The sequence below is a fragment of the Chinchilla lanigera genome, unplaced genomic scaffold, assembly GCF_000276665.1.
Source record: "Chinchilla lanigera isolate Chin_1 unplaced genomic scaffold, ChiLan1.0 scaffold00021, whole genome shotgun sequence".
NCBI lineage: Eukaryota > Metazoa > Chordata > Mammalia > Rodentia > Chinchillidae > Chinchilla > Chinchilla lanigera.
In genome coordinates, this window is record NW_004955422.1 from 27,976,072 (window position 1) to 28,000,746 (window position 24,675).

General features: G+C 47.7%; 1 protein-coding gene and 1 long non-coding RNA gene across 8 annotated transcripts in view; both read left to right on the forward strand.

Annotated features, from left to right (window-relative positions):
- The first annotated feature begins 89 nt into the window (after positions 1 to 89).
- Positions 90 to 2,013, forward strand: LOC106148491. The gene is made up of 2 exons (XR_001233990.1): positions 90 to 706; positions 1,645 to 2,013. It is a non-coding gene; the product is annotated as an uncharacterized LOC106148491 (long non-coding RNA).
- A 14,998-nt stretch (positions 2,014 to 17,011) lies between these two features.
- The window catches only part of LOC102003561 (BPI fold-containing family A member 2-like), a 142,954-nt gene continuing 135,290 nt past the window's right edge, over positions 17,012 to 24,675 (forward strand). For 6 of the 7 annotated variants that reach the window (XM_013514274.1, XM_013514267.1, XM_013514264.1 and 3 more), the window contains exon 1: positions 17,012 to 17,222. The gene's annotated coding sequence lies outside the window, so the exon portion shown is untranslated. The remainder of the gene's footprint in view (positions 17,223 to 24,675) is intronic. The other variant, XM_013514268.1, reaches the window with a different exon arrangement.

Sequence of the window (24,675 nt, forward strand, 5' to 3'; positions counted from 1 at the left end):
CTTATATCTAGGCAGCCGTCCTGTGCAGGTGGGTCAGGGCCTTGGGCCGGGCTGAGGTCTCCAAGGTAAATATTTGCAGCTCTTGGTGAACCAGAGCCCTTCCTGGAGGCAGCTCAGAGCTCCAGCTTCCTGAGGTTTGGAGAAGGAGGGTCCAGGCTGGTGGGAGGGGCGGGTGGGGCGCCAGGGTGCTGGGGTGTGTGGCAGGGCAGCTGGCCTGGGCACAGGGAGCCTTGGCTCTTGTGCAGTCATCCCCACGAGACAACGGTGAGACTGTGGTGGTGATGACGAATGGGTGCCTCCATCATGCAGGTGCCACCCCAGGCTTGGCCTTTGTATGTCCCCATGGAGGCCAGCCGGTTATCCTGACTTTACTGAAGTCAGCAAGTGGCAGAGCTAGGATTTGAAGCAGAACCCTGACTTGAGAACCCATTGGGAGATGTTTCCTCAGCTTGGTAGACATGGGTGTCGTAGGACAGACTGGGTTCAAGTCATGCCCCCACCATTTCCATACTGTGTGACTTGGGGCTCATTGCATCATCTCTCTGAACCTCAGCATTTCCATCTGTGAAATGAGACTCTGCTAGCACCTCTTCTGGAGTACTTGGAGAAACGCAGTGCATCCAGTGGAGCATGGGTCCCACACGGAGGAAACGCTCAGCAGCTGTGCATGGTCATGGCTGGGGTCACTGGGATTGCTTGCAGAAGGGTGAGCTTTGTGGAGAGACCATAACGGCTTAGTGCAGATAATTTCCTGAGTTACAGGAAGGAGTTGCCTGGCTCAGCCCTTATGCGTACACACATCCAAGGGAACACATCCCCATTACTTAATTCCCTTAAGAGAACAGGCTTGTATCCCGTTTCTGTCACTTCTTTTTTGTTGTTGTTGTTTTGTTGTTTTTTTCCGGCACCAGGAATCCAACTCACGACCTTGCGCTTGCCAGGCAGGTGCTGTGCCGCTGAGCTAAATCCCCAGCCCCTCTGTCACTTCTTTGTGTCCCTGGGCAAGGTGTTCTGTTTTCCTGAGACACCAGGGCTTCATTTTTTTTTTTTTTTTTTTTGTATACTGGAGATTGAATCCAAGGTTCTCACTGAGCTGCAGCCCCAGCCCTTTTTTATTTTTTTGTTTGGGGAGAGGGTCTTACTAAATCACTAAGTTGCCCAGGTTGGGCGCAAACTTGTGACTCTCTTGTCTCAGCCTCCCAGAGAGCTGGGATGACAGGTGTGTACCACCATGCCCCATGGCCTCATTTGTGGAATGGGGGTAGTGGCAGCGCCTCCTCTCGGACTGCCAGGAGCATGCGCTGAGGGGCAGGACCATGTGGTGCGGGGCTCAGTCTTTCATTCTTTCATCCCATAGTCCACGTTCATGAACGTAGTGAGCATGTGTGGAATAAACAAATATGAGGCATGGCCATGAACACGGGATAAACGCCCAGTCACCCCTGCTGGTGCAGAGGCCTCGCTTCCTGCACGTTATAGTCACCCAGACTGGGAGTCATGCTCTGCTTAGGGCATCTGAGGCTCAGAAAGGGCATGACTTTCTCAAGGTCCTGCAGCAGGGATGGCAGAGAGGGGACTTGAACTGGTCATCTCATGCAGACCACACACTCACACCCCCACACTATCCTTCCCCTGTGACCCTAGGACAGTGGTGGACCAGTGGTGATGCAAACACAGACCCTTGGCAGACTCTAGGGAATTGTCCATGTTGCTGGACTTTGCTCCAGATGCAAGGTGCTGTGTGTAGGGCTTGCGTGGCCGCTGTGGAGCCATCTCCCTCTGCAGGGGCCCGAGAGAGGCTGTGAGCATCCTGAGGTCGCACAGTGCGGCCTGGCTGGTCCCATCTTCTGGAGCTGCCAAGAGGAAGACGGCAAAAAGTTCTCACCAATCCTGCCTTGCTGCAGAAGCAGGAGTTGCAGAGCCAGCAGACTCCCCGGAAAGACCCTGCCTGTGCCTGGGGCACATCTCCAGAGAGGCCCAGGCCCCTGCCACAGCTCTCCGACTCGCCATGCCTGCTGCCCACAGACAATGCCCCTCTGTGGGGCACATGGGCCTGATGCCAGGCGAGCCTGCAGCAACCCTGGCTTCCTGTGCTTGGCGCTGCCCCACTAGCTGGCTCAAAGGGCGCTCATGTGCCTGCACAACCCTGGCACTTGAGCCCACGCACGTGGAGCCCGCACCTGCCCGCAGTGCCACAGTCTTCACCTGCTGGTGGCCTTTTGGTCTGAGGCTTATCTCTCCCAGGTCCAGGCTTTTTCTTGTGTGGTGTCCTCCTCCCGGACCCTCTCTCCTGCTCTCCCAGGGGTACGGGAATATCTCCATGAGGGTGCCAGCGGGCTCAGCTCAGGGCATTTCCTTGTCTAGAGAATGGAGGAAGACTGCTGTCCATGGAAGCTGGGGTTTGGGGAGAGAGTTCCGTATTAAGTCAAAGCTGGGTACCCAGACCCAGCAAGCAGGCAGAATGGAAAAGACCACCTTCTGCAGATCACTACACTGAGGCCCAGAGAGGAGAAAATACGGGTGTCATGACTCCCTTTCCCAGGTGAGGTAGGATCTGGAAGAAGGTTGATGACCTGCCCAAGTTCCTTCAATCCTCAAGCAGGGGGCAGGGTGTGGCCGAAGCTCTGCCCGACTTTAGAGCTGTGCTCTGAGTCTCTGGCCCAGCTGAGATGAGGGTGCATCCTTTTCTGGGAAAACTGGCCATGCAGAAAACCAGAGAGGACTTCTGAGGTCCTGGCAGGACTGGGCGGATGGAAACCAGGAAGACGCACCCACTGTTGCTGGCTCACAAGAAAGAAGGAAAGCAAGGGTTCAGGCCGCCTCTCCACAGGCCCAAGTCCTCAGTGTATAAAGGCTCTTTTTGGCCCAAGAGGCCCAGAAACGCATCACTCTGCGCCCATTCTAGTTGCCGGGGAGTGGCTGTTGAGGTCTACCAGGGTTGGCTCAGCAGAAGAGGGTGTGACGATGGATTTGCAATGTCTGCTGCAAGCATTCCGGTCACTAGGTCCTTGCTGCATCCCACCAGGGTCCCTGTTAAAAAGGATGGAGTCTCTTGGAAAATCTTGAAGAGATAATGGAGTTTGGAGAGACCCTCCTGGTGACTTGGTGTTCGCCACTGCCTCGGGGTTGACTTTGGATGAGTCAGTTCTTATCTCTGGCCTCTAAAATAAGGGTGCTGGGCTGTGGGTGGGGGTGGCTGGGCAGGTTCTGTTGACCTCAGACTCCTGCTCAGCAGCCACTGTGCAGGGGGTGGGCTGTGCCTATGGGCGCAGTGCGGCAGCACCCAACAGCCTCCCCACCCACGGTGGGACCAGCTTCGATGTTCGACAAAGGGGACTGTTAAACCTGGCTGCCAGGCAGCCAGCACAGAAGAATACAGAGAGGCCAGGCGAAGCAAGTGAAAAGGGAAACTATTCCCTCTACATTTTAACGCTTTTTCACCAAGAGAACATTCTGGAATAAAATGCACCAAAGGAACAATGCTTTTTTTTCTTTTTGGTGGGATCATTCCAGGTGACTTTTACCACCTTCTTGGTGTTGTTCAGAATTAAAAAAAATTTTACCCTGAATACATTCTTTTTGGATCAGCAAACATCCGCACTCAACGGCTTGAAAATGAGTCAACAGAGGTTGGGCACAGTTAGGGGAGGGGAAGACGCCTCACTCCTCCCCCGGGTCTGACCCGCAGCCCCCACCTGTGCGTGACCTCACTCCCGCCCCCCTCCCCCCGGGTTCTGGTGATGGCGTTGCTGATAGCAGCCACAAAGGCACAGTCACGTAGGTTCCGGAACCCCAGGGACAGAAAGAAAGAAATCAGTTCTGGAAACTCCTGGGCATAATCCCTCTTTTGTGAGACAGGGATAGATTAAATTCAATGCAAACAAACGGTGGCTGAGCTGGGCTCTGTTCTAGCTCTGCGTGGGGGACAAGGACTGGGGCCCTGCCCTTGTGGGGTGCACAGGTGCACTAAGGGATTTTAGAGGTGACCACAGGCAGTGGTCGGTGCTGTGACTTCCATCCACAGGGGTAGCCCTGAGTGGTGGGAGGTTAGCTAGGTGTAGCAAGTATACGACAAACGGAAGTGACTGCAGCAAGCTGGGAGAGTGACAGGCCAGCAGGGAGGTTGACACAGGGATAGTTATGAGGGCAGACCAGCAGAAGCAACCCCGGAGTGTGGGACCCCACAGACAAGTGTGTCCAATGGTAGCACACAGCAAGCACACATGTGGTGGGGTCAGCACCGAGACTGAGGTCAGCATGCCCTGTCTGTCTGACTTCTCCATGTCTCTGTCTCTTGCCTTTGATCTCTTCTCGCTGTCTCTCTGTCTTTCCTCTCTGTCTGTCATGGCCCTGTCTCCCTCTCTGTCTCTTCCTGTCACTCTTTCCCTCTGCCTCCTTCCTCTCCCTGACCATCTCTTGGTGCTGCCTCAGAGGCCCAAGGTGGAGCCATGAGTTCAGCCTCGTGACAGCAGCTTGCAGCTGACTTGGAGCAGGGCCTGCGGTGGGGACAGGACTCTTCCTGTGTGCATTTCTGTCATCCCTGCTGCTCTTGGTGTTGCTGCTGTTCAATGTTCCTCAATGGAAAGGGACAAACTTCAAACAGTGTATGAAGCCCTGCGTTGTGAGAACTGTCCTTAGGTGTGGCCACCTGTCCCTGGAAGTGTGTGGCCCCCATGTGTGTGTGGGGCATAGGAAAAGAGAGGGCCCCTGAGGTATAAGGGTCCCTTTGGGATGGGGTGTTACTGGACTAGGCCTCTGGGGTAACTGAGTCCCTCAAGTTTGGAGACTTAGTTTGGGAGTGCCCTGAAGTGTAGCCTCATCTCCCCTCTGATGGCCACTGTTGAAGACGGACTCTCATGGCAGCACCCCCATCCTCTCCAGGCCATGAGAGCAGGGGAGATCCCACCCCTGCAGCCTGAGCCCTTGATGAGGGCGTGTGTGGTCTTGGGGTCCATCTTCAATATTTCTCCCTAAGCTCGCTCAGTTAGTTTATTTATTTATTTATTTGTTTGTTTGTTTGTTTATTTATTTATTTATTTATTTATTTAGTCTTTTTGAGACAGGGTCTTGCTATGCAGTTCAGGCTGGCCTTGAACTCACTTTGTAGCCCAGGCTGGTCTTGAACTCACAACAATCCTCCTGCCTCAGTCTCCCGAGTGCTGGGATTGCAGGCATGAGCCACCATGCCCAGCATCGCTCAGTTTTTTAAAAAAAGTCAGGACCAGTGGGATGGAGATGCAGCCAGCCAGTGGGTGGCTAGATAGTCAACAGATGTGCCTTGCACCCCTCTGTGACACAGTTCTGGGTGCCTTGGACAGAGCAGGGAGCAAACAGAGCAGCCCCTGCCCTCCAGGGCTCATGCTACTCCAGAGAGACAGAGTGAGCTGGAAATTGACCCACTAGTCACAGAGCTCCAGTGTCGCAGGCATGAGGACACTGAACAAAAAAGAACACACATGGAGCCCTGGAGGGACACAGCACCATAAAGGCATGGGCGTTTATGAGGTCTCGGCCGCCCCCGGAGGGACATATGCACACTCACACACGTGCATACACGTGCACATGCATATGCACACATGCATACGTTCACACCCACATACACTCACACCTCCCATTATGACTCTCTCCCTGTTCAACTCTCACACACTTGGCTTGGCACACATTTTGGGGCTCATCATGCATGGAAGGGGCCACCGGAAGTACATAACAGATGGGCCCTTGCACATCTGCACTCTCACTGCTGCTAGGCTGAGCCTCGAGCCTGTAAGTTTATTATGATGATCTCCCGTGCACAGATGAAAAAATAAAGGCACAGCAAGGCCTGGGGACTTGCTGAAGGTCACACAGTTACCAGGACAAGAAGCCAGGATCTGAACTCAGTAGCCTGTGCACTCATCTTGCAGTCGGTGTCTTCTAAACCCTTGCTCTTTCCGTGCCACCCTCACCTGTCTGCTACATCGATCGCCTTTGCATTTTGCTGCATCTACCAGTTCCTGGGATTATGGCACACGTGGGGGTAAATGCAATCACATGTGAGAACTTAAGTTTGCTTTTCTGCTTCTACCAGGAAATGGTGTCTCACTCCTCAAAGTGAAAAGAAAGCATCAGTTTCTGTAAGTAGACAGTGACACAAGGGCCACAGTGATGCTGATAATGGTGTCACTCGGGCTTAGCGAGCACTCGCTGTGTGCCAGGTGCCTGTTTACTCCCTTTGGTTGCACCGTCTTCTTTACCCTCTCACTGATGCCTGGATCCGGACTCTGATGAGGTTTGTCTGAGCCCCTATGGAGAGAGGAGACAAACTTTCTCCAAAGTCTCAGTGACAGCAAACAGAAAGGTGTTGTTGAGCTCTGACTAGCAAACATTGCCTGCCCTTTCTTTGATTTTGGTTGGTTCTTTCTTTTCTTTCTTTCTTTCTTTCTTTCTTTCTTTCTTTCTTTCTTTCTTTCTGCTGAGCTACATCCCCAGCCTTTGCTCTCACTCTAAAAGGGAGAGCAGCAAGGGGAGCGGTGCTGGAGAGGCATCAGGCCCAGGCCCAGCCTTTTCCTGTGCTATCATCTAAAGGGCTGAGGGGGAGAGGAAGCAGACTGTGTGGTAGGCACGCTGTGTTCCTGAGGACCCAGCACCGTGGTACCCAGGGTGAATCCAGCACTGTGCATTGAGAGTCTCTTACCAGAGGGGCAGCCGTGTCCCGCAGGGGCTCCGATGAGGCACAACCTCTTCACACCTGTTCACACCTGTTCTGGATTCTTCTCCAACCTCTTCACACCTGTTCTGGATTCCATGTCCTCCCTGGACTGGGAATGCCTTGCCCTTTGCTTGTCTTGACTGTCCAGGGGTCAGCAGGGGACCCAGGGGAACCACGGGGCACCTCCCTTGTGGTCACCCTCCAGGGATTTGGTTCCTGTTTTAACACTGACTCAGCCCTGGTGACTCACTGGGTCATCCAGGAGGAAGAAAGAGGTAAGAGGTACTCAGCCCTCCACGTGGTGATGAAGGCCGCGCTGACGGGAGGGGGCTCTCGGCAGCTCCTTCCCTTTTCCCTCCAGGAGCACGCCCCCGCCCCCCGGGCTCCACTTGGGCCCTCCTCTTCCCTAGCTCTGCTGCTTCGGAGAGAGGCCATTCCCAGTTTCCCCACACAGTGGCCTGATTTTTGGTCCTTCCTCAGCTCTGTCTGCTGCAGAGCCTTCCCACAAATGGTGTCTCTGGCTGTGCCTCCTCCCCACTCCTGCTGCCCAGGCCTCTCCTCAGGCTCTTCATTTCTTCTTCATTGGCCTCCCTGACTCCCGCTTGCTCCCGCAAATTTATTCCTTTTCATTATAGCCAGAGCCACTGGACTCACTCAGTACATTTTTAAAAAAATTGTCAAACAGACAAAAGTTAGTTTTCCAGACACCACTGTGTCCACCGACCTGATTCTGTGTGAATGTTTTATTGTATGTGTTTATTACCCATCTCCCCACCCACCCAGCTTATTGGTTTGGTGTGTTTCAAAGGAAGCTGCACATGTGTGTGGCCTTCCCCTCCATATTTCAGCACATATTTCATTGCCTGGAATTCAATATTTGTTTACAGTTGGGCTCTTGGCTCAGAGGAGGCCAAGGTGAAACCTTTTTGATTGTCCAGCATCCGGGTCTATCTGATGTGGGCCACCTCCACCACACTGCCTGAGCTTGACTACAAGGAAATCAAAGTTGTTCACCTGTTGTGCACTGTCGAAGAGACACACCCTCCCTCCATCTAAGATGAGCAACCGGGGGCTGTCTCCAAGAACAGTTAGTGATGACATCCCCAAAGCAACCAGTGACCAGGAGGGTCTATAGATTCCAGTAAAACTGACCATTCAGAACAGGCAGGGGCAGAGTCTAGACCCATAAATCTCACCATGTACCAAACGAAAATCAAAATGGATTAAAGATCTAAATGTTAAAACAGAAATACCTAAACTACTGGAAGATAAAATAGGTAAAATTCCTGAAAACACAGGTGTAGGCAAGGACTTTCTGAATAGAACTCCAGGGGCATAAGAAATAATACTGAGGATGTGAGGGCGATCTGGCTCCGACATCTGTCACCCCTTTGATCGCCAGGGTTGATTCGGCTGATCTGGCTGGCTAGGCGGGTGTCCCCTTCCTCCCTCAATGCTCCACGTGCGTCCCTCCCGAAGCTGCATGCTCGGTCGTAGAGGACGAGAACCCCCGATAGAGGAGGACCGTTCCTTGGTCAAGGGTATACGAGTATCGGCGCTCCCCTGCTGGAACCTCCAAACAAACTCTCAAGAAATAATACTGAGAATCAACAAATAGGATCATATTAAATTAAAAAAGCTTCTGCACACCAAAGAAAATAATTAACAGAGTGAAGAGATAGCCTAACAATGTGAAAATTTTTTTGCCAGCTACTTTCAGAGGACTAATATCCAGAATATATGAAGAACTAAAAAAATTTAAACCTCCTCAAAATCAAAGACCCAATCCAAAAATTGGCACCCAAAATGAATAGACACTTCTGAGAAGAACTATGAATGGCCAATAAATACATTAGAGAAATGCAAATTAAAGCAACACCAAGATACCACTTACTCCAGAAAGAACGGCTGTCATCAAGAAATCAAATAACAAATGCTGATGAGGGTGTGGGGAAAAGGAACTTTCCTACATTGTTAGTGGAAATGTAAACTAGTGCTGTACAACCACTATGGAAATCAGGGTGAAGATTTCTCAGAAAACTAAAAATACAAATTCCATTTTTCTCAGCTATTCCCCATTCTAGGTACCTTTCCCAAGGAGTTAAAGACAGCACATTACAGTGATACATGCCCACCCATATTTATAGCAGCACAATTCATAATGCTAAATCCTGGAAATGGCCTATGTGCACATTAGCAGATGAATGGATAAAGAAAATGTGACATTTATACACAATGGAGTACTACTTTGCCATAAAGAAGGTTAAACTTGAGGCATTTGTAGGTAAATGGGTGCATGTACAGACCATAATATTAAGCGAAATAAATCGAATGTACAAGCTGAAATATTACATGGTTACTCTTATATGAGAAGCTAAAAATGTATAAAGAATAAAATAGTAGATAAATAAGAAGTCAGGAGATCTTTTTCAAATGGAAGGGAGAACAAGAGACAGAGGGAGAGGGAGGGAGAGGAGAGAAAAGGGATGAAAAAAGAGTTGAAGAACAAAATGAAAATAGAACTTTTGTAAAAAGGGGGAAGGAGAAAGGAGGAAGAGGAGGGAGAAAAAAGAAAAGAATAGAAAGGAAAAGAAAAGGAATTAAGATGTGTATGTACCTGCAACAACCTCCCCTTCCCCGCAATAAACGTAGTCATTATGCACTGCAAACGTGCTTAAAAAAAAAAAAAAAAAAGAACAGGAGGGGCAGACTGAAGCGTTACCTTCTGTCTTTGTCCTGATTATCAAAGGGACCAGCCAGAGACAGAAAAACATAAAGCACAGGAGGAGATCACTTTGGGTGTGATTTTCATCACTTCTGTCAGAGAACTCTCTGGAACCGTTAAAGAGACCCTGGAGACTGCGCAGGCTGTGGGCTGCGGTGGGCGTGGCTGCCTCATAGATGACGCGCACGGAGAGCCGCAGAACGCCCAGCCCCTCAGAACTACCAGGAGAATGCTGCCATATGCAAAACGCAGATCTTAAGAGCCTACAGCATTTGTAGACTTTTGACAAAGCATATTCCCTGTAACCCAAACCCTGCCGAGATTCAGAATTTCCCCACCACCCCCGAAAGTTCCCTCATGCATCTTCCCAGCCTGTCCCCGCTGAGGTCCTATAAGAGGGTGGGTCAGGTTTTTTTCTGCTGCAGATTGATTTTGCCTGTTCTAGGACTTCATTCAAATGGAACGTCCAGTGTGTACTCTTCCCCGTGAGTCTGGCTTCTTTCCCTAGGCGTGAAGCTTTGCTAGTCATCCGTGCTGCGATGGCTGTTGCAAGTCCCGTCCTTTCACAGAGGCACAGTGTCCCTTTATGTGACCATTCCACAATGTCTTCATTCATGTCCCTCCGTAGATGGACACTTGGGCTGTGTCCAGTTTAGGGCTGTTATGAATACACTTTCTATGAACATTTTTGTACAGGTCTTTTTATGACCATATCTTTTCATTTCTCTTGGACTGGAATTGCTGGGACATAGGATAGATATACAGTCTGATTCATTTTAAAAGAATTGCCTGAACTTTGCCCAGATCGCTGTATCACTTTATACTTCCACTTGCTGTGTATGAGTATTGGTTGCTCCCTCCCTCACCAGCACATGGTGGTGCTGGGCTTTCGAATCCCAACCTTTCTGGGGATGTGCCAGAGCCATCTTAAAAAAGCATGGCATAGGCTCCCTGGGGCTTGCAGGGGAAAGCCCAGCTCATAGCTGAGAATCGGAGATTCCTCATTTGTTTCTGTACCTATTGTCTGCTTCTCTTATTCCCTACAGACTGAGCTCACAACAAGCGTAACTCGTATCCCCCAGCACACCACCACACGGAGTGAGTCCTGGGAGTGTCTGCCTCTGGCTACTCTAGGCAGATCCACTGACTTGCCACACAGTAGGGGCTCAAGAAGTGCTGCTGAGAAGGAAGCAATGTACCTACGCTCTTTTAAAAATGAAGAAAAGCAAATATAGAAATGATCTATAAAAATTTGTGCATTTTATTGTATATACATTTTACTTTAAGTTAAAAAACAGACACACACATATATAGTTTGACAAATGCTTTAACATTTATATATTTATTTTTATTGGTACACGTTTGAAGTATACAATGATTACATTCCATATGAGTTGGTACATGTACGTACATAACATATCTCAGTTCTTATTTTCATCCCCTTCTCCCTCTCCATCTCATGGTCCCTTTCCCTTTTGCAGAACATGTCTCCCTATTTCCTATTATCCATTTTTATTTTACTCTTTATTGATATTTTGAGTTTCTCATATAAAAGAAGCCATTTAGTATTTAAGCTTGTGTGTCTGATTTATTTCACTTAACAGTACAGTGTCAATGGCAGAGTAATACTCCACATTTTCTTTTTCCATTCATCTGTTGATGGACGTATAGGCTGCTTCCAAGATTTAGATACTATTAACTGTGCTGCTGTAAACATGGGTGTGCATGTATCACTGTAATGTGGTACCTTTAACTCTTTTAGGAAGATACCTATAATGCACAGCTAGTTCATATATAATATTTACTTTTAGCTTTTTGAGGAATCAGTACACTGATTTCCATAGTGGTTGTCCTGGTTTACATTCCCACCAGCAGTGGAGAAGCGTTCCATTTTCCCCTCAGCTTCGTAAGCACTGGTTATTATTTGATTTCTTTTTTTTTTTTTTTTAACTGGGAATCGAACTCAGGACCTTGTGCTTGCCAGACAGGCACTTTGCCACTGACCTATGTCCCCTGCTCCCTGATTTCTTGATGATAGCCATTTTTCCTGGAGTAGAGTGGCATCTCAATTTTTAAAATTTTGTATTTCTCTAATGGCAATGTTGAACATTTTTTCCACGTATTTATTGGCCATTTGTGCTTCTTCTGAGAAGTGTCTATTCACTTCAGTTGTTCATGTTTTGACTGAGTCTTTATTTTTTGGAGGGGTCTAAGTTATTTGAGCTCTTTATATATTCTAGATGTCAGTCTTCTGTCTGAGAATAGCTGGCAATTTTTTCCCATTCTGTAGGTTGTTTCTTCACTTTGGACAAATATTAAACTCTAGCTAATTAAATGTATCACGAAGTATTTAGAGGTAAGGGGAACTTCCATCTGCAATTCACATGAAATGCATAAAGAAATAAGGTGTCTAGCTGGTTGGATGGAAGGATGGAAGGAAAGATGGGTTGGTAGGGAGATTTGTGATAAGGCGTGCACACTGAACTGTTAATGTTGGAAACTAAGTGGCAGGTGGGCGCTTACTATACAATTACACTAAACTTTCCACTTGTGTGACTCTTTTTATCACAAAATGGCAGGGGAAAGTGACACCGGACAGAGTAAGACGCTCCCGGTGCAGTGGGAGGCAAAAGGAAGCGGAGACTGATGAGCGCCCCGGCCCCGGCCTGCTCTGCTCCTGGGCAGTGGCAACTTGCTTGCCTGGCCTTCCTGAAAGGGACTCATCACCAGTCACCAAAGGATCAAGCTCTGTACTGTTTTCTCCTGGCTCTCTCATTCCTCATGGGGATTTTCCTGAATCACCATACAGTTTTAAGATTTCATCATTTGGGATGTATCTGACTGTCAGTGCCCCCTTGTTTCAGTTACGGGTACCTCACCCACATGAGGGCACTTCCTCATCATGTCCCAGTGCCATCTTCCAGATCTTCCCACCCTCTGATCTGAAAGAGGCTTTCTTTGCTGGGCTGCATCATGCGAGCTCCGGGACGTGGGGCTGCACACGTTTTAATTTCAGGTGCTGACCAGTACCACCTCTGGTGGCCGTTTCTGTTGCCAATCATGAGAGCACCTCCAACTCTGCTCGTGTGTGGCATTAATGGGCCGGTTCAGTGGTGCACCCCTCCGACACGGGGCCTAGGTTTTCTTCCATGTGACCTGCCTGCCCCTATCTGGTAGGTCATCTTCGTGGAGGTGGGGCCTGGATGTGGGGTCCTTGGACTGAAGACTTATTGAGGGAGTGGTCTTCAGGAAAAGTGGATGGGAGGAACAGGATCAGGCCAGGGAAGGAAGAGGCAATAGGGGTCCCAGGAAAGGTCTGGTCCTCAGGGGTTCTGGGGCACCAAGTCCACCAGAGTGGATGCACTTTGAGTTAGGGGTCAGTTTTGCCATCCTTGTACCAGTGGGTCATTGTTGTGGGCTGTTACTTCAGGGGGTAAAAGGCCATGTTAGGTAGGGACACTTCTCCAGAGAAGAGAGAGATGTGAGCTGTCCACACTGATGGCAGTGGGTTAGTGCCCAATAAAGGGGAAGGGGAGAGAGCACTGTGTGTCTGAGAGTCCACCCCTTGTGCACTGACTCACAGCCACTCCACAATTCTACGTGATCATTGTTATGGGTTGAATTATGTCCCTCTGAAATTCATGTATTAAAACGTTTTCACTCTAGTAGGCTGAGGCAGGAGGATCACAAGTTTAAGCCCAGCCTGGACAACTTAGGGATTTAGCAAGACTTTGTCTCAAAATAAAAATAAAAAGGAATGGGGATATAGTTCAGTGTGAAGACCCTGAGTTCAATCCCAAAGTATAGCAAAAAAAAAAATGTTGTTTTTTTTTAGTTGAAATATATCCCATGCGCTGTTTAGGACATATCCACACCAAAATAACTAACTAATTAATTAATTAATTTTTGGTACCGGGAATCCACTTCAGGACTTTTCATTTGCCAGGCAGGCACTATACCACTGAGCTATGTCCCTGGCCTGCTTTATTGTTTGTTTGAAATGCAAATTTAGGTGTGTACCTTGTATTTTTATTGGCAAACCCCTAGTAACTCAGAAAATAACTGAATTTGGAGATGGGGCTGAGGAAGAGGTGATCCGTTAAAGGAGGTTGTAAGGATGAGCTGTAACCCGAAGTGACCCGCGTCCTCGCACGGCGAGGAGAGGAGGACTCGCAGCGACAGGCAGGCTGCGCATGCGCAGAGGACGGCAGCCAGTGGGTATCAGCTGCAGGCCAAGGAGCGGGACCACAGAGGGGACCAGCCCTGCCCGCATCTTCTCCTGGATTTCCTGCCTTCAGCATTATGAGCAAAGAAATATATGTGGCTTAAGCCACACAGTCTGGCAGTTTGTTACGCAGCCACAGTGGACAAAGACGGTGACCATCACGTGGAATTTCCAAGGCTGGCTAGTGACAGCTGCTGCTGAGTGGATGGCGAGGCTGTTCCGGTGCTCACAGCCTCCCTCTCCCCCCATTGCACAGTGTCCTTGTCCTCAGCATTTCTGTGGACCCCGGGGCTTCTGTTGGTGGGGCGATCCCAAGACCTCATGTCTGAGGGATCAGAGCCCCTGAAATTCAAACGCACCCCTCTCTGTCTCAGCTGCTTATCTCCTTGTGATTTTACCCCTGTGGGGTGAAACTGCCACATGCATGAATTTGGAAGCGGACTGGCCTGGCTGAGCCTTCAGAGGAAATTGCAGCCACAGCCAACATCTGAAAATTTTTTGATGCATACACAGAACATATTGCGAGCATATGGACCCCCTGTAACATCCCTCCCTCTTACCCCCTTCCTCGTGTATAGTAACAGCCTTCCTTCTCCTTTCAGGTCATCTCTTCTTTTTCCTTTCAGATTCCACACATTAGAAAAACGTGACCCTTGTCCTCCTGTGTCTGGCTTATTTTGCTTAACGTATGGATCCCCAGCTCCATTCATTTTCCTGCAAGTCATAGAGAAATATATACGGCTGTTACTAGGTGGGCCTTGGTATTTCCTTTTTTTTTTTTTTTTTTTTTGTTTTTCTCCGGTACCGGGAACTGAACTCACGACCTTGCACTTGCCAGGCAGGCGCTTTGCCGCTGAGCTAAATCCCCAGCCCCGGGCCTTGGTATTTCTGATCTTCCTCTCTTGTTTCTTCCGGGCCTTGGTATTTCTGATCTTCCTCTCTTGTTTCTTCCTGGTTCCTGACTAAATGATGAAACCATCTGCTTAGCCCAAGAGTCTATAGTCTTCCCTTCAGTCACTGTCTTTTTCAAAGTGGTTAACCAAGTGCCACTGGAAGGATTGTCTTTCAGGGTCTCCCCTGGGTAGGGCTTACTATGGTATAAGTGTCTCCCAAAGGTCCACGTGTTTTAGTAAAGGCGTTGCCCCCAGCTGGTCCTGCTGGGGAGCAGTGAAACCTGATGGAAGGTCTTTAGGTCCCTGGGCATGTGGCCTAGAAGGGGCTTTGAGACTCCAGTCTCTTTCTCTCTGCCAAGTACTCCCTGCCATGATGCGCCGCCCTGGCCCAAAGCAATAGGGCCAAGCCATCATAGAGCAATACCTCTAAAACCGTGGGCAAAAATAACCCTTTTCTCTTAAAAGTTGATTGTGCTGGCTGGCCATTCACTGTAGTTGCAGAAGAGACTAAAGCAGGGTTATTGTGAAGCAACATCTTTTTTTGTCTTATACCAGCATGGTGCCAGGCTGAGCTGCTCATGCAACAGAACATGTGGCTCAGGGCCACCTGTTCATGCACTTACTTGCACCACTTGCACCTTCCTTTTTTTTTTTTTTTTTTTACTTCATGGATTTTTTTTAATGGTACATTTTAGAAATACATAATGATCACATTCATCATGTAGGGAAGTGGTACCTGTCCATGATATATCTTACTTCTTTTTTTCTCATTCCCCTTCCCTCCCTTCAGCCCCTCTTCCCCTCCTTATTCACAAAGGCTTCCTGAGCCCAGGCTAGATAGATACCCCACTTCCATCTGACGAGGGCTTGTTGTGGGTCCTGCCGACCTCATGCCTTGGTGGACGACAGTGGTCAGTTACGAAGGGCAGCTCTGGCCTCATGGCCACATGGTGCTCCATGTTCAGCTGCCCCTGCCAGGGCCGTTAGCACAGCAGGAGCTGTTTTCCTAACAGTGTGCACTTCCTTCCTGGAGAGAGCATGGCTGTGTCCCAGAATTTTAGTGGTCTGCTCTGTAACTTCCTCACTGGGGCTTGCCAGGAGCTTGACATGATAACCTTATCAGCCACACATACTTTTAACGCCATGGCGTTTGCCTAGCCATGTGGCTGAAGTAACACTGCTGTTTCAACTGCTGCTGTAGAACCCTTAGTGCGTGGGGCCCCACTCAGAACTACCACATGGACACCAGGGGGGAGCTCAGTGGCAAAGCACTTGCCTGGCATGTGTGAGACCCTGGGTTTGCTCCTAGCACCACAAAAAAGAAAAAGAAGCACATAATAGATGCTTAATAAATGTTCCCTTCTCCAGGCTAATGGAGCTTCAAATACAAATGCCTTCAGACTAGAGTTTCTGGATAAACTATAGGAAGCCCAGTTACACTGGAATTTTTGATAAATGATGAAACGAAAAAAATTTGTGTAACTATATTCCACACAATATTTGGGATATGCTTACATTAAATTATTTGTTGTTTATCTGAAATGCAAATTTAACTGTTTTTATATCTATACATTATTTTGTATATGCATACAGATTATATGCTAATATACTATATATGTCAGTGTGTATGTATAGGCAGTTAATAATGTAAGACAACTTGATGTGCTGGCTGGGGAACATGGAGAATATACTTAGAGTTATTGCTCCAATGAGAAATAATCAGCAAAGTAGAAAAGTAGAAAAAAGGCGAAAGTATCAGATTTGGTTGGAGCTCATGAATTTTCAATCCAGTGAGTTTCAGATAGCTGAGCTCTGGGGCCTGACTGCTGGGGTCTGATCCTGGATCCAGTGCTCACAAGCTCTGTGATAGTTGAGCACCAGCATCCCATCTCTGTGGAGAACAGATGAGTTCCCTGCAGCACAGGGTGGCACTGGGTCCATAGTCACTGCTGCGGAGTTGTGCTTAACCCTAGGTTGGCCGCTAGGAAGAAAGTGTACAGCAGCTCCCTCCAGTGGACACAGAGCAAAGTGTGAGTGCAGCTTTGAGGTTAGATGGCTTCCAGAGTCAGGCTGGTCAGGCCCCAAACTCTTAGGGTTTCAGTCATTTACATATCATCTCCATGACATGCCACACACCAACCCGCATTCACTTACTTAATGTGTCTCTGTAAATTGTTTCCTTATTTTAATTCGAGAAATCTGATTTTAAGATTTAATTATTTTAAGTTGAAAACACCAGAATCCACTAAGATAACCACAAAATAGATATGTTTCCTGCATCATGGGGTGAGAAGAATTGGAGTCTTCTCTCTCACTAGCTCTCTCCTGACTGAGCAACAGCCTCCCACTTGTTAAGGTTGATCAGATTGTGTCCACTGGAGAAGTTTAGAAGCTTACTAAATTGGCTCAGCAATTCGACACCACAGGGTATAGGAGACCCACCCTAGGGCGGCTCGTCCTCTGGATGATATAAAGGGGGAATAAGGAAGGATGGACTTGATTGTGTTCTTTGGAGGAGCTCCAGTCTTCACCTTCAGCTTGGACATCATCTCCTGGCTTCCAGCGCAGACTCTTCGGCCTTCTGATACAGAAGGCACTGCAGCGAGCTCTGGACCGTGGACCGAATCCTTCTGTCTCCAGGCTGCAGACTCCCTCTGCACGCTTCCCGATTCGACTCTGTGGGTGACCATCGTAAGCCAATCTTGTAATTTCTTGTACATTTGTAAATCCTGTGTTATATCTATTTCTCTAGTAAATGCGGACTGACACACCATGTATTCAAGACAAGCAAGCTCTCTACTGAGGGATTATTCTTGCTGCAATCAGAAGAAAGAATAAAGCATTATAAAGGGGGGAAAGACATTGCCTGTCTCAATTCAGAGTTCTTTCTTGCTGTGTCTGGCACCGTCTGAAGTCATCTGACACATCAGCACAGTGGGAGACAGTGACAGGGGCAGAAGCAGTGCTCTTGGAGGCAGCTCCCCTCCATGTCTACTGGAGTGTTCTTGTTTTTATCTGGCTTGATGCAAGTGGCAAAAAAAAAAAAAAACCAAACAAACCCCAAAAAGAAAGACAAATCACAAGAACAACAATACAAAGGCAACGCACCATCCTGCAGCAATTTGCGCCTGCCAGGGTGTTGAAGAATTTAGCTGAGGAGAAAAAGCCGTGGGCTTAGGGGAGATTGCTCCTGGCCTGGGCTCTGGCCGTGGAAGGGCATGTGTGGGGTAGGTCTGGGATGGAGAGGTGCAGAATGCCTTTTTTTTTTTTTTTTTCCGGTACCGGGAATCGAACTCACAACCTTGCGCTTGCCTTGAGCTAAATCCCCAGCCCCACAGAATGCCTTTCAATTGTGTCCCCAAATTCTTTGCTGCTCTCTCTTCAAGAGGAGTCTAACTCTCCCCTGCTTCGTGGTGGGAGAGTTAGTGACTCTCCTATCGTTAACAGAATATGGCTGAGAGCCACAGCGAGTGACTCCTGATAGCAGGTCTGGTCCTAAGGCCGGACTTGAGCCTCTCTCTCTTCATTTGCTTGGGGGTCCTAAGGTCGGACTTGAGCCTCTCTCTCTTCATTTCCTCCCTGCCGTGAGGACACAGCCTGGTGGAGGGATCCGGGCGGTCAGGAATGAGAGGCCTCCCCTCAAGGCCTGGGGTAAGCCGTGGTGGGTCTTCCCACCCTGTCAGGCCTTTGGGTGATGCAGGCCTGGACGTATCTTGACTGCACCTGCCCCGGAACTGGAAAACTCAGCAAAGCTGTTTCTACATTCCTGACCCACAGAGACCGGGAGGTAGTCCTTGTTTGCTGTTTTGAGCCGTGGAGGTTTGGGACGCACTGTTATGTAGCGATAGCTAATAATTCAAGGGGAAATGAAGGAAGCTGAGTTAAGCTCTAGCGTCAGTCAGATGGTGCCTTCCTGGAGGACATTTTCACCAGACACAGGACTGTGGAAAAATCTCCCATCTCACAGTGTGGAAGGCTGAGTCCCCACGAAGAGGACGCCATGCAGTGAGTTCCACTGAGGCACTGCTGTCAGTGCTTATGAGGGCGGTGGGGTTGTGGCTGGCCGTGCCCACTTTGCATTTGGGGCCACACGCAAGTGGGACAGCACGTGGACCAGCATGTAGCCCCTGTACCTGCTCCATTGCCTTCTCCCAGGTGCCCACCAGGGGGCAGCCTTCCCCGCACTGCTGCGTCTTTACCCTTGGAGCTCACAGCTGGAGAGAGCCTGAAGCAGGTTCCGGCTGTCTTTGTTCTTTCTTCACTTCACAACCGCTTTCCTTTCTTGCGTGCCTGTCCTACTGGTTTCGCTGTGCATCAGACACAAGGACAACAGCCTAACACACACCACGGAGCCCACTTCCGCAGCTGTGTGACGTCAGAGTCCTATAATAAATCCCTCTGTATGTACATCAAACCTAGAGGTTCTGTGTCGATGGAGCCTTGACCAGTGCTGACCTATATTGGTTGTTGTGCGCTGAAGTCAATGATTCCTTCTGGGAAAATTCTGAAGCTAATGCTAGGCCTGGAGGCGCACGCCTGTAATCCCAGCGCTCGGGAGGCTGAGGCAGGAGGATCATTGCAAGTTCGAGACCAGCCTGGGCTACAAAGTGAGCTCAAGGCCAGCCTGAACTGCATAGCAAGACCCTGTCTCAAGAAGACAAAAAAATTTTTTGAAGCTAACACTGGGCAGCCACATTTCATGAGCACCTATTATGTGCCAGGTACTGGGCATAATTTTATTTTATTTTATTTTTTTCACAAGCTTTTCCTTTTATTTATTTCTCTTAAGACAATCACGAGAAATAGTAGCAACAGAGAGGTAGCAAAATAGCAAGTAAACCATAATCCAGATTATGTGTAAGATTAAGCATATAAAACATATCATGAATACACAGAAAAGATTAGAAAAATATAGCTGAAAATTGCTAATAATGGTAATCTCTGGGAGTGGAATTGAGGTGATATTTATTGCTTATGCTTTTCTACACTTCTTCAATTCTACACTGACACTGAGGCCCTCCAGAATCCAACCCTGTGCTGATGTTGATATGGCAACCATGCAACATTTGGCTTATTTTTCATATGCTAAGGAAGATAAGCTACTTGATGGTTGTCTATGACAACTGTCAAAAGCCCCAAACACCACAGAGCACTGGGACATGGGCCTGGACATTCTCTGGGCCACTGGTCCAAACGCTGACCTCATCCTCCACGGGCTGGCCTTGAGATGGAGCTTCCGGGCTTTGTTTCAAGCAAAACAACATACTACACCGTGGCTCACATGCCAAGGAATAAGAAGTTCTCATCCTAGTCTTTACAAACCAGTCAGATCCTAGATACTCACACGAAGCTAGGGCTCAGCCAAAGTAACTGGAGATACTTGGAGGTCTTTCCAGATGCTTAAGTTTTATTAAGGTTATTTCTTTGGCATCTAGTATTGAAAGTAAGAGAGAATAAGCACATACACACTTTGTAGAAAGTTAAAGCCCCCGTCGATACAGGCTTGGCAGAATTGTTATTTTTCTCAGGTCTGGACAGAGTCAGTCCCTTCACAAGGCAGGGGACTGGATCCCATGATATCTGTGGGCCTCAGACAGACTGTGACCCTGGCTTCCTTGACCCCTGTCTTTTCCGCATCTCCACATCTGACCAGTCCCCAAGTTCTGCTCTTTATCATCCCCTCCTGAACACGTCCAGGATCCACCCTCCCTGTCCATGATTCCCTCCTGCACCTTGGCTGGGACCACAGTCCTCTCTCACCAGCATTGCTGTACCAGTCCTACCCTTGACTGGTGTCCCCAGCTCCAGACACCAACCTTCCCAAGCCTATCTTCCCCTGACCTCTAGCTGGTCATAGCCCTTCTCGGCATGATCCCCTTGTGTGACTTCTAGCCAGCCTCAGAATAAAGTCCCACTTCCTTGGCATGACCTAGACCTCCGGGTCAGTCTGCCTCACACCACACACTCCCCAACACCCCATCTGCCTTCCCCCAGCAGAACCACTACTCTACCATGCTTAACTCATCTCTCTGCTGCTGCAGCTCCAAGCTAGATCACGCATCCCACTGTCTCGTTTACCTCACTAACCCCTACCCACCCATCCCATGGGGCCTAAGGCTGGATGTGACCGTCTTTGGATACACGTTCCCAGTCTTCTCCTAAGAATGGATACTCCCTTTATGGATCCTACAGCAACCTTGGGATAAAATTGTGCATTTACTCTCTCCCCTATGAGTCCCTACATTCCTTCTGATCATGGACTGTATCTTGTTATCCTTGGTCCCCTAACACTTAACACACTGCCCAACACATCAAAGGTATTCATTTAACACTGACTCAGAAAGAAGCAATATGTTCAAGAGCTTGACATTTCTCAAAGACAGATCCTCCACCCATCCTCAAATTCCCTGGCAGAGACTTCTGAGTGGTGGTGGTGGTGTTTTGATTTTTTTTTTTTTTTTGGTTTGGTGGTACTTGGGATCAAACTCAGACCTACTACATGCTAGACAAGCACTCTGCCATTGAGCTATACACCTTTAGTCTGGGCATAATTTTAATGCTGCATGTGGTACCATGGTGCCCTTTTATCTTTTTTTTTTTTTTTGGTACTGGGAATCGAACTCAGAACCTTGCATTTGCCAGGCAGGTGCTTATGCCACTGAGCTAAATCCCTGGCCCCATGCCTTTTATCTTGCAATGATGAAATGATTTGTTGAGATGTTAACCAAGGAAAGGGGCAGCATAAATAATGACAACTGCTTATGTTTCTTGAGTCCTGACTATGAGCCAGGCTCTGTGATACGAACAGGGTTTACATGCGTTGACTGATTCAGTCCCCACAAAACCTCCCTGAATCGGGTTCTGCAGCTATCCTCATGTCGCAGAGGAGGTGGCTGGGGCTCAGGGAGGGGAGAAGGGCTGGCCAGTGGAAGAAGTGGTACACGCCGCCTGGCCCTTCATGAGGTCCTGCCCATGCGCCAGCCCTCACTGCCCTGTCCTGGTGAGTGTGGTGACTATGGTAACTATGGTGACAGCGCAGTCACGTGGTTCCAAGGTGGAACACGGAGTGAGCATGTGAGTGAAGACTCAAGTTTTACTGTTATACCACAGAGGAGTCAAGGCTGCTTTTTACTGCAGGCCAGTCTTGCTCTGTTCTAATGAAGTGTGGTTCTAATGAGTGCGGTTCTTAAAATGTGAGCAAGTGCTGAGATGTTACCATTGATGATAACTAGTTTTAAAGAAGGGAAAGGATGAGTTAGAAACAGGAGAAGGAAAGTAGGTGGCAGGGAAATTGCTGAAATTTTTATGATGCAGAGTTGGGAGAGAAAAAGGAGTCTGGAAGAAGACATACACAGAGTCTTTGGGCCAAAAGGTAGCGGTGGCGGGGAGACATTAAATGGTTGCAGCTGGAAATTAATGATCAGGGGTGTGACGCCTTTTGCAAGGGTAGGAATTTAACCCCATTCTTTCCCCCACTGGCTGACACTGGAGGCAGGTGAGGCTCTGAGTGGCTGATAATTGCTGATTCCCGGCCTTTTCCTTTCCCTGCTGGGCGAGACTGAATGCTTTCTTCTAAGATCAGAAGCGCTGCAAGGATTTCCACTCTAGCCACTTTGATTTAACATTGTACTGCAGAATCTAACCAGGGCAGTTAGGTGAGAAAAACAAATGAAAGCTTTCCAGATTGGAAGAAATGCAGGACTAGAAAATATTTCTCACATTCAGTGAGTTGCTTTTCACTTTCTTGGTGATGTTCTTTGAATCACAAGTTTTAAATTTTGATGAAATCCAATTTATCTTTATTTTGTTGCTTGTGATTTTGGTGTCATTCCTAATAAAATATTGCCCGACCTGCCAGGTGCGGTGGTGCTTGCTTGTAACCTGGGCACTCTGGGAGACTGGGGTAGGAGGATCACAACTTCAAGCCCAGCTTGGGTGACTTAGTGACTTAGTGAGACCCTGTTAGAAAAGAGCAGAACATAAAAGAAAAGAAAGGAAAAGAAAAGGAAAGGAAAGAAAAGAAAAAAGGGCTGGGATTTTCAGTATAGAAACCTTGGTTTCAGTTCCTAGTACCACAAAAAAACCAACAAAACTCCAAAGCCAAAACAAAACAAAACAAAACAAAAAAGTGCCAAAGCTAAGGCTACAGAAATGTACTTGTATGTTTTCTTGTAAGAGTATGATGTAAGACTATGATGGATTTACCAATATGACTTCATAAGGACCAACAGGTTGTTATAAGAAGAGAGATGACAGAGCTCTCTCTCCATAAGTGGATAGGTGAAAGGCCACATGAGGACAGAAGAAGGTGGCCACCCACAACCCAGGAATAAAGGCCTCACCAGAAACCAACCCTAAACTGGGAATGGTGGTGGACCCCTGTTACCTCAACACCTGGATGGCTGAGGCAGAGGGGTTCCCAGGTGTTCAAGGTCAGCTTGGGCTGCATCAGCCTGAACTACTGCTAAAAAAATACTAAACTACTAAAAAAAATTTTTTTTTGTTTTTTTGAGACAGTGTCTCACTCTGTAGTCTAGGTTGGCCTTGAACTCACTATGTAGCCCAACCTGGCCTCAAATTTGCAGTGATCCTCCTACCTCAGCCTCCTGAGTGCTGGGATTACAAGTGTGCACCACCACATCAGCATGAGACCCTGTCTCAAAATAAAATAGTAACAAAAACCCAAACAAAAAACCAAATCAATCCTGATAGTATGCCAATCTTGGACTTTTAGCCTCAAGGACAGTGAGAAAATAAATTTATGCTGTTAAAAAGGATAATATAGATTTAAGTCTTACTTTTATGTCTATCATACATTTGAATTAATTATCATGTATACTATGACAGGAGCCCAGCTTATTTTGGGTGTGGATATGTAGTTGTCTTAGCACCATTTGTTGAAAAGACTACTTTTTGTTTAGATGAAACCATCTTTGGAGATTCAGAGTGGTTTTTTAAAAAAATTGCTTTTATTTGTACACACATAATGAGCACATTCATCATAGGGAATCTGCATGTGTATATAATATATCTTAATTCTTTTGTGACCTGTTGGGTGGTTATAGCTGTGAAAATTTGAGTGACTGCATGTAGTTTTTGGTTGGAAAATTGGCTGGGATTTTTTTTTTTTAACATTTTATAACTATTGGTATTGTTAAATTTGTCCTCCCAGATACTCCTCTGTACCCGGTGATAGCATCCACCTCCTAACCAAGTAGGTCAGGGAGGTCTGGTGTAGTCTCAACAGGTAAAATCCACTTTGGTTTTTGCTGGAAGTTGAGAACTGCCACCAAATTTAATAGTACGTCTCTTGCTAGTAAGAGAGCGAGATACTGTGGGACAATTACAAACTCATGATTGGACATTTCATCTTTGAATTTATGTGTCAAAGCAGGAGTAAAGAAGCTGTGACTGGGGCACCCTTTACCTCAATTATGGCTATAGATCTTGAGGAGGGTTTTTGGAGAAGGAAGTTAGAGGAAGCCATCTCCATGTCTATAAGGAAATGAACTGCCTACAGGGGCATTTGGAGCTCCTTGCAGGAGATGGCGATATCCATGGTCAGGGGCATTGCAGGTCATTCTGGGATCCTTTGATATAGGAGAACTATAAATCCCAACCTGCTAGATGTCAGATGCACCTGAGTTTGTCTCTGCTGAAACTGAAGAATGAATTCCAAGGAACAGTGGAGGTTAAGGATAGGAAATATTCACTGAGAGATAGCTCCTGAGAGACAGGAGGGGTTGTGAAAGTGGGTTGCCATGGAGGTCCTTTGTTATGGGTAAGTTATACGGCAAAGTCACAATGTGGGTCAAACTAGAAGCAACCTATAGGATGGTAAGTATAGCTGTTTAGCTAGTATTGATTCAATAGAGAAATGAGTCACATAGCAAGTGTATGTGGAGGACCATCTGGGTTATTTTCCTTTTTTTTTATTTTAAAGAGTAAAAGAAGGATAACACAGTAATAGGGGGGCTTACTGAACTGCAGACAAAGTGGTAGGAAATTATCAATGGTTGTTGTTTTACATATTGTTATCTACAAGATAGTTTCTCAGGAAAACAAGTAGACAAATAATAGTGAGTTACAGACAAAAGGGGTAGGTTATTATCAATGGTTGTTGTACTATACTTTGGTATCTTCA